Here is a 10,530-nt window from a genome sequence, read left to right as displayed (position 1 = left end):
TGCAACCGTTTTTACACATGCAGCAGAGAGACAGGATTTTTGCAGGCCCCAATATGCAAATTTGAATGCCTGAGCCCTCAGATATGATTGGCTGGCTTACAAGCCGTGAAGGCCCGAATATGCAAATTTGAATGCCTGAGCCCTCAGATATGATTGGCTGGCTTACAAGCCGTGAAGGCCCCAATATGCAAATTTGAATGCCTGAGCCCTCAGATACGATTGGCTGGCTGGGAAGCCGTGAAGGCTCTGATTTGTAAATTTGAATGTCTGTCCTCAGATCGGATTGGCTGCCTGGGGACCTGGCAGTAATATATAGAAATAGTATAATTAAGCATAAATACTACATTTAGTAGAAATACTATGTTTTAGCACAAATACTATAAAAAGCAGAAATACTATAATTTAGCAGAAATACTATATTAAGCAGAAATACTATAATTTAGCAGAAATACTATAATTTAGCAGAAACACTATAATTTAGCAGAAATACTATATTAAGCACAAATACTATAAAAAGCAGAAATACTATATTAAGCATAAATACTATAAAAAGCAGAAATACTGTACTATGATTTGGTAGAAAAACTATAATTAATCAGAAATAGTATATTTTGCAGAAATACTATATTAAGCACAAATCTTATAAAAAGCAGAAAGCTCAAATCATATGAAAAGCAGAAATGCTAGAATTGAGCACAAGTCCTATAAAAAGCAGAAATACTATAATTTAGCAGAAATACTATAATTTAGCAGAAATACTATAAAAAGCAGAAATACTATCATTTAGAAATACTATAACACACACAGAAAGAGAGAGAAGCCAGTTTTTAGGTCAGTCAAGCAGCCTGGGAGCTGCTAAATTTGAATCCACCAATCAGAGAGGCTGTGTACTTTTTCCCGCCAAAAGAGGTGAAGCCGTTTTTACACACACAGCAGAGAGACAGGATTTTTGCAGTCTATTTCTCATAGTGAGGACTAAACTCAAACAAATGACCATAATTTCCTAACCGTAGGGGCTAGAACGGTCATTCTTACACCGTTTTGTTCAGAAGAGATTGGGGAATCTTAAAGTGTTCACAATTTATCATTAAAATATGAATTATTAAAGATATTTGACTTATAATGCACCATAACTGAGTAGAGGCGAAGCAAAAACTGCCTTGACTTCCCCTCAAACAACGCTTTGTAACTCTAAATCTATTTGGAGTATCGATATCATTCTTTCACCGTAAGAGACAGCAGGCTTTGGTGAATAGTCATGGAAATTTTCAGGTCTCTGTGGAAATCCATTAAAAAGATATGACGAGAGAAAAAATTGCCTCATTTCCAGAGTTTGAAATTTGAAGAAATCTGAGCGAAGGACGAATTTCCTACCCTCAAACAAGTCTAACTCATCTCAGAACGGTAATAGGTGAGACAAAAATTCTTGAATTGTGAGCGTCAGGAGTGTCTGAAGATATATCGGGACAAGCCTCATGTCTTAACGCCGCTTCGTTAAGGAGATATGACGATTCGAATATGCCTCTCATTACAGAAATCAAGCGGTGATTTTGAACAAACTTTCCATTGACTTTCTATGGAGTGTTTTCAGACTTTGTGTTGGTCTGAGGAGATTTGACAAAATTCTATAAATCCCACAACAATGATAATGACATTTTCTGAAAGCCAGCAAAAATACCTACGTTTTGATGTATAATTTGTGGAAGTTTAGTGAAAATTGAGCAAGTAGCAAGAAGTTGTTCGGACATGAAGAGAAAATTGCCAAAGGTACAGCAGCTCACTTAGAACCAACTGCATAGCAACCATAACAACCCATGTATTTTGTGAAAAATCACAATTTTGCAACTCAAAACTTAAAGAGGGATAAGATGAAAACGGTAACAGATATGAAAAAGCTGAATCATGCATGAATAGCCCAATAATTTGTGAACATTTTAAAGTTTGAATGGTTGTTCTAGGTGAAAGTATGAGGAAGTAGTTAAGTTTCAAAAACAAGCAAGTTTTAGCAGAATTGCGGAAGTTTTCCATTCATTTCAATGGGACAAATTAAAGGAAAAAAGCTTAATATTTTAAAAAGTATAATAGCAAAAAATAGCAAAAGTCATAGCGCACATTAGCAGAAATAGCAAAATAGTTTAAAATTTGAACGGTGAAAATCGGCTGAAAATTGTGGAAGTAGTTAAGTGCCAAAAAAGTACAAAAAGTGGCAACTAGAATAATAATAATAAAGTATAAAGAATAAAGAGAAACAGGAAAACAATAGTGTGGATGCCTTAAAGCATCCACACAATAATAAAGTATAAAGAACTAGAAAAATTTGCATTTCCTGCGAAAATGCTGTGTGGATGCCTTAACGCTGAAGATGTCTGCTGAAAAAAAGCTGAAAAAGTTGAAAGGTGTTGAGGAGGTGAAAAGGCTGAAAACTTTGAAGAAAAGAGGTTAATCAGCAGAATTTCTGTTGAAAAGAGGTAAAGAAGCAGAAACTTACGCTGAAAAGAGATGAAACAGCAGAATTTCTGCTCAAAAGAGCTTTTTCTGAAAACAGCTGAGATTTCTGCTGAAAAGAGGTGAAAAGGCTGAAAATTTTGCAGAAGAGGTGAATAAGCAGAATTTGGGCTGAAAAGAGGTGAAAATTCTGAAAATTCTGCTGAAAAGAGTTCAATCAGCAGAATTTCTGCTGAAAAGAGGTGAATGAGCAGAATTCTGCTGAAAAGAGGTTTTTGCTGAGAACAGCTGAAAAAGCTGGGATTTGTGCTGAAAAGTGGTGAAAAAATTTTAAATTCTGCTGAAAAGAGTGCAATCAGCAGAATTTCTGCTGAAGAGTTCAATCAGCAGAATTCTGCTGAAAAGAGTTTTTTGGTGAAAACAGCTGAAAAAGCTGGGATTTGTGCTGAAAAGTGCTGAAAAAATTTAAAATTCTGCTGAAAAGAGATCAATCAGCAGAATTTCTGCTCAAAAGAGTTTTTTTGAAAACAGCTGAGATTTGTGCTGAAAAGAGGTGAAAATTCTGCTGGAAAGAGTTCAATCAGCAGAATTTCTGTTGAAAAAAGCTAAATGAGCAGAATTCTGCTAAAAAGAGGTTTTTGCTGAAAACAGCTGAAAAAGCTGGGATTTGTGCTGATAAGAGGTGAAAAGTCTGAAAACTTTGCAGAAAAGAGGCGAATCAGAAGAATTTCTGCTGAAAAGAGATGAATCAGCATAATTTGTGCTCAAAAGAGTTTTTTCTGAAAACAGCTGAGATTTGTGCTGATAAGAGGTGAAAAGGCTGAACATTTTGCTGAAAAGAGTTCAATCAGCAGAATTTCTGCAGAAAAGATGGAAAGGAGCAGAACATTGTGCTGAAAAGAGGTGAATGAGAAGAATTTCTGCAGAAAAGATGGAACGAAGCAGAAAGTTGCACTGAAAAGAGATGAATCAGCATAATTTGTGCTCAAAAGAGTTTTTTCTGAAAACAGCTGAGATTTGTGCTGATAAGAGGTGAAAAGGCTGAACATTTTGCTGAAAAGAGTTCAATCAGCAGAATTTCTGCAGAAAAGATGGAAAGGAGCAGAACATTGTGCTGAAAAGAGGTGAATGAGAAGAATTTCTGCAGAAAAGATGGAACGAAGCAGAAAGTTGCACTGAAAAGAGATGAATCAGCAGAATTTGTGCTCAAAAGAGTTTTTTCTGAAAACAGCTGAGATTTGTGCTAATAAGAGGTGAAAAGGCCAAAATTTTTGCAGAAGAGGTGAATAACCAGAATTTGCGCATGCAAGCGGGGAACATGTGCGGCAACTGTCACAGGTAGGATTCGAACCTCCGGGTCTCACGGCAGCTGCTCAACCCTCTGAGCCAAATGAGTTCTGGTCACAAGCAAAGATATGATAAGAAGAAAAATGTGCACTGTGGAGCAGAAGCTTAAATTAGCAGAAAAGAGGTGAAGAGGAAGAACTACTTTGTTGTGAAATGAGGTAAAGAGACTGAAATTTGTGCTTAAAACAAGTGAAAAAGCTGAACTCTGAAATTCTTCCGAAAGAGCAGAAGAGGCTGACATTTTTCAGCTACTCATTGAGCCAAACTGGTTCTCACGTAACAGAAAAACGGTGAAAAAGCTTAAAATTCTAATAAAAACAGCAGAAGAGGCTGAGATTTGTGCTGATAAGAGGTGAAAATGCTGAACCAATCAGAGGTACTGCTTCTGTGTGATTCATCAGGCTGTGTACTTGTATGTATTTCTGCCATGGAGTGTTAACAAGAATCTGAGGTCCATATTAGAAAAGCTGCCAAAATCATAAAAAGTTGCAGAATTGTCATAAATTATCAATATGAATTACAGGTCTGTGATATTGTATCAATTTGTAGTGAAAAAAAATGTTGAACAAGGTGGAATCGAACCCACGACCTTCGGTCTGAAGATCCGTTTCATTACCAACTGCGCCACTGGCAAAGAGAGCTGGCGCATGGAAAATAGGGTGATGAGAAGTCAGAATTAGATCGCGGTGAGAGGCGAAAAACGCCGTTTTTTGGAGTTACAAAACGTCGTGTAACTCAAAAACTAGGTGGACTAGAAGCATAATTCTTGCACTGGGTGAATCAGCGGACTTTGGTGTACTTTGACTGCGATTTTCATTGCTCTTTGTACAACCGTCGCGGAGATATGACGAGAGAAGAAACAGCAGACCTCAGATATGATTGGCTGGCTGGGAAGCCATGCAGGCTCTGATTTGTAAATTTGAATGTCTCAGTCGTCACAGAGGATTGGCTGCCTGGGGACCTGGCAGTAATATATAGAAATAGTATGATTAAGCATAAATACTACATTTAGTAGAAATACTATGTTTTAGCACAAATACTATAAAAAGCAGAAATACTATAATGTAGCAGAAATACTATAATTTAGCAGAAATACTATATTAAGCAGAAATACTATAATATAGCAGAAATACTATATTAAGCAGAAATACTATAAAAAGCAGAGATACTATATTAAGCACAAATCCTATAAAAAGCAGAAATACTATAATGTAGCAGAAATACTATAAAAAGCAGAAATACTATAATTTAGCAGAAATACTATATTAAGCAGAAATAGTACAAAAAGCAGTAATACTATAAAAAGCAGAAATACTATAATTTAGCACAAATACTATAAAAAGCAGAAATACTATAATTTAGCAGAAATACTATAAAAAGCAGAAATAGTACAAAAAGCAGTAATACTATAAAAAGCAGAAATAATATATTAAGCACAAATCCTATAAAAAGCAGAAATACTATAATTTAGCAGAAATACTATAAAAAGCAGAAATACTGTAATTTAGCAGAAACACTATATTAAGCACAAATACTATAAAAAGCAAAAATACTATATTAAGCACAAATCCTATAAAAAGCAGAAATACTATATTAAGCACAAATCTTATAAAAAGCAGAAATACTATATTAAGCACAAATCCTATTAAAAGCAGAAATACTATAATTTAGCAGGAATACTATAAAAAGCAGAAATACTATAATGCAGAAATACTATAACACACACAGAAAGAGAGAGAAGCAACTTTATAGATCAGTCAAGCAGCATGGGAGCTGCTGAATTTGAATCTACCAATCAGAGAGGCTGTGTACTTTTTCCCGCCAAAACAGGTGCAGCCGTTTTTACACAGGCAGCAGAGAGGCAGGATTTTTGCAGTCTATTTCTCATAGTGAGGACTACCCTCCAAACAAATGGCCATAATTTCCTAACCGTAGGGGCTAGAATGGTCATTCTTACACCGTTTTGTTCAGAAGAGATGGGGGAATCTTCAAGTGTTGACAATTTATCATTAAAATATGAATTATTAAAGATATTTGACTTGTAATGCACCATAACTGAGTAGAGGCGAAGCAAAAACTGCCTTGACCTGCCCTCAAACAACGCTTTGTAACTCTAAATCTATTTGGAGTATCGATGAAATTCTTTCACCGTAAGAGACAGCAGGCTTTAGTGAACAGTCATGGAAATTTTCAGGTCTCTATGGAAATCTATCAAAAAGATATGACGAGAGAAAAAAGTGGTTCATTTACAGAGTTTGAAAGCTGAAGAAATCTGAGCGAAGGACGGATTTCCTACCCTCAAACAAACGTAATTCATGGCCAAATGGTAATAGGTGAGAACAAAATTCTTGAATTGTGAGCGTCAGGAGTGTCTGAAGATATATCGGGACAAGCCTCATGTCTTAACTTTGCTTCGTTAAGGAGATATGACGATTCGAATATGCCTCTCATTACAGAAATCAGGCGGCGATTTTGAACAAACTCTCCATTGACTTTATATGGAGAGTTTTCCAACTTTGTGTTGGTCTGAGGAGATTTGCCAAAATTCTATAAATTCCACAACAATGATAGTGACATTTTCTGAAAGCCAGCAAAAATACCTACGTTTTGATGTATAATTTGTGGGAGTTGAGTGAAAATTGAGCAAGTAGGAAGAAGTTGTTCGGACATGAAGAGAAGACTGCGAAACTTACAGTGCCGCACTGAAAGCCAAGTGCATGACAACCATAACAACCTTTGTGTTCATTGTGTGGATGCCTTAAAGCATCCACACAATGAAGCTTTTGGACATTTATTCTCTGATATTTGCTCTTCAGCTCGAGTCTCCATCAGTGGGAACATTTCCTGATTCAACTTTTCTTCTGTTCAAATCAAACTCCATGAGAATCAAAGTGTGAATCAGAGTCCTGATGATCAGATTCTATAGAAACATGGAGACTGTAGAGGATTTACACTCAATATGTTCATTTGTTCCCTTCAAGAAAAATCAATCATTCATCCAATTAAATCAGTCGTTGATCAGTTTGATTGACAGGACAGATGATCAGAGGTGCAGAGTTTTTACCTCCATCATTGTTACAGGGACCGAAGTATGGGTGGAGTTTGTGAGTGAAGGAGCAGCCAGTAAAGGAGTAGATCAGAGCTGCAGCACCTACATCATAAAAGGAGACCAGACCCTCCTCATAATCCACAAACACCCCCACCTTCTCAGGACCAGGATGAAGACAGAGATCAACTGGAGGGGAATCACAAGCACTGTACTTATTTCCATTTCTCAGCCCTACAGTCCAGAAACCATCCTGAGGTCTCGCTGTGATTCCTCCCTTCCTGTTGATCGACTCTGTGGACACTCCTAAAGTCCATTTAGTCTTTCCTTTAACCTGAACCTCAAAGTAAAATCTGCCTGAAGAGAAACTCTGCTCTCCTAAAACACAAGGACACAGAGAAAATCTCTCTGGGTTGTCTGGAAGTTTCTTCCTCACATCACTATCATAAACTTGTTTTCCATCATCAGACAGGATGAGATTAGGATGAGCTGTATCAGGATCCAGAGTCACGTCCACCTCATGCTGCTGGACCCTCTGCAGCTCAGCCTCAAACAGCTTCTTCTTCATGAGTTTCCAGACTGTCTCCTCCAGCTGAGCCACAGCTCTCCCCACAGTCCCCTCATATGATGGTGGATGAACTCTGACCTCTGTCCAGTCCTTGGTGGGTGGAGCAGCTTTCAGGGAGGAGAAGCTTTGGAGGAGGTGGAGGTGGTCTTCAGAGCATGAGAGCTGCTCCACCTCAGAGCTTCTCTCCATCAGCTCAGAGATTTCCTGTTCCAGATCTTTGATGAGACCTTCAGCCTGTTTCTCTGTAGCTTCCTGTTTGTCTTCGATCTCCTTCATGAGCTCCTTCAGGCGTCTCTCAACAGACTCCATCAGAGCCGTGAGGACCTGAACACCTTCTGCTTTCTGTCTGTCTGCAGCATCTTTACTCATCTTCACCGACTCTGTGATCTCCTGAATCTTCAGTCGTCTCTTCTGGATCATCTGCTGAATCTCAGCCTCTGTCTTCTCCAGCTCTGCCTTCTTTCCTTCATATTCTTCTCTCAGAGGAACAAACTCGTGGTTCTTGTGATCTAAAACAGGGCAGAGCATGCAGACACATGTCTGGTCGGTCTTACAGAACAGCTGCAGAAGGTTATCGTGCTTCGTGCACATCCTGCCTTCCAGGTTCTCCACAGCATCAATCAGCTGATGTCTTTTCAGACATTTCAGTGTCAGATGAGGCTCCAGGTGAGTGTGACAGTAGGAGGTCTGACACACCAGGCAGGACTTCAGGGCCTTCAGTCTGGTTCCAGTGCAGACGTCACAGGGAACTTCTCCTGGTTTGGCAGCTTGTTGCTCTGAGCTGCTGCTGCTGGCTTTCTGCTGAGCTTCACGTCTGAACTGAGCAACCATTTCAGAGATGAAGGTGTTGATCTTCAGCTGAGGTCGAGTGTAGAAAGTCTCTTTACACATGGGACACTGACAGCTCTGATTCACGTCCCAGTGCTGACTGATGCAGGTTTTGCAGAAGTTGTGTCCACATGGTGTAGAGACTGGATCAGTGAACACATCCAGACAGATGGAGCACAGAAACTGATCTTCAGATCGCAGATTGCTGGCAGCAGACATGTCTGCACTCTGAGGGAGAAAGAAAAGAAACATTTGATTCAAAATTCACTTTAAATTTCATTTTTAAAAAGAGAGAAACAAGCGTCAGTAGTCTGAGGAGCTTGGAGAGAAAAGCGTCTGGACTTCTTTGAGTTTCTTGAAGACGTTTCATCAGAGAAGCTTCTTCAGTTCTCAGAGTAACTGGTGGAGACCCAGCAACACACTCAGACACAAACTGGTTCATCCCAAACACAAACCTAACATCGTAGTGTCTGCTGCGTCCAGATGAACTGGATCAACGTTTGGGGATGAACATAAATACAGTTGTTAAAAAGATGTGAAATTCTGACTGTTTTACAGAAGGTCCAAGATTCATCCAGATCATTTGTATACTTGAATAAATCAGTTTGTTGGATATATTCCATCATATTCCATCCGTGAACTTCGACCTTGTTGGTGACTAAATACTTCTTATTGTCCAGATCAACGAGCCATTAATATTAAACAGTGACTGTTCCAGTAGAACTGACAGTGAGGAGGACGATGAATCATAAACCTCAGAAATGTGTTATTAACTGTTGATCCAGTATTTTAATGGCATTTATGAGAACATGTTTATTCAGAGGTGTCTGTATATTTGGTCCATTTGTGCGTCATTAAAAACTGTCCTGTTTTCTCTCACAGATACTGGAACATCACAGCTCCTCACAAACTCAGGATATGGAAGATGAACTTTTCCAGTCACTCGCTGGGATACATCATTCATGTTATTCTGGATCCTCAGAAAACATTGATTTATTTTTGTGTTTCATATATTTGTTTGTCCAAATCAAAGATTGATGTTAGTAGAGAAGAAGCCACCATGATAAAGCCTGTGTGTGAAAATGAGATCAGTGGATTTGATCAAAATCACATTTAAGGAGGAATTCTGTCCTCCAGTTTGTTTAAATAAGCTTTGGGATTAAACACCATCATCTATGTTTGTGTCTGATGTTTGATCCAGTTCAGCTTGAATATCACAGCTGATGTGTGGACATATTTAAAGCCTGATTATCAGGATGATTCAAACACATCTGTTTAAATAATGAGATTCATGTTTCCACACAAAGTTATAAAGTGCAGCATCGACTGTTTTCTGAATGATTTAGGAACATCTGTGACTCTTACAGGATACACTAAGTCAGATAATCTTTGTAAAATGTGTGAATGACTTTTTGAAGTCTACTGGTTTACAGTATCAAAGGCTTTATATCAATACAGAATAAATAGGTGTTTTCACATCTGTAATCCTTATGATCAATCAGATCCAGAATCAATCTAAGAGGAACAGGAAGTGATGAATAACCAGGAAGTGTGGAGTCAGTCTGAAGTCCAGAGCACAGCCTGAGTCCACAGTCCTGAGCAGAGCCACAGTGAGACTGAAGCAGCAGCTCGATGTTCCTACAGTGGATCTGTGGTTACATGAGCAGATTTCTATGGATCCAGTGTGACTGTGATGAGTCCTGATGAAGTGAACAGAGTGAAGATTTGTGTAGAAACAGGAAGTGTGATCAGCTGCACTCACCACTGTTGCTGAGAGAAACCTGATGGACTCCAGTGGATCTTCTTTTAGAGACAAACAGGACTCGACTGCAGCTCTGCTGCTGCTCTCTCACACTTTCACTTCTGCAAAATGACGTTGAGCTTCTTGTTTTTCAGCTGTTGCTCCGCCTCTTCCTGCAGCTGTTTGTCTGGTTTTGCTGCCTCTCCCTTTACAGGAATCAGCCGGTCTGTACTCAGTGACTGTGTGCAGCGGGTGGGAGGAGTGAGGAGTGGTGTGTGGGTTCACACAGTAATGACGGCCTCAGGTGATCAGGAGAAACTCACCTGGATTTCCTTTTTCCACAGCAGACTGACAGCTTCAGGTGGACCCTGAAGGAGGTCTCAGACACAGGTGGTAAAAGTACACACAGTCTGTACTGAAGTAGAAGTACTACTGTTAAAAATACTCCAAGTACTAATTCAACTTCTTTACTGAAGTAAAAGTAAAAAAGTACTATCTGAGAAATGTAAGAGAGTAAAAAGAGCTGATTGAAGAACATTTCTAACACACGTGTTT

The 10,530-nt window shown here is 38.8% G+C and overlaps 1 protein-coding gene and 1 pseudogene across 6 annotated transcripts in view; one reads left to right on the top strand and one right to left on the bottom strand.

Moving 5' to 3' along the window:
• The window catches only part of LOC146510784 (protein NLRC3-like), a 161,617-nt gene that overhangs the window by 22,738 nt on the left and 128,349 nt on the right, over positions 1-10,530 (top strand). The window lies entirely within an intron of this gene.
• LOC146510789 (E3 ubiquitin-protein ligase TRIM21-like) lies at positions 6,548-10,304 on the bottom strand (annotated as a pseudogene). The gene is made up of 2 exons (XR_014876070.1): positions 9,997-10,304; positions 6,548-8,462 (listed from the first exon to the last, which is right to left on the bottom strand). The product of XR_014876070.1 is annotated as an E3 ubiquitin-protein ligase TRIM21-like (transcript).

The sequence above is a fragment of the Neolamprologus multifasciatus genome, chromosome 9 (genome assembly GCF_963576455.1).
Source record: "Neolamprologus multifasciatus chromosome 9, fNeoMul1.2, whole genome shotgun sequence".
Classification (NCBI taxonomy): Eukaryota; Metazoa; Chordata; class Actinopteri; order Cichliformes; family Cichlidae; genus Neolamprologus; species Neolamprologus multifasciatus.
Note: the sequence above shows the minus strand (reverse complement) of the source record. Positions and strands in the feature narration are given on the sequence as shown.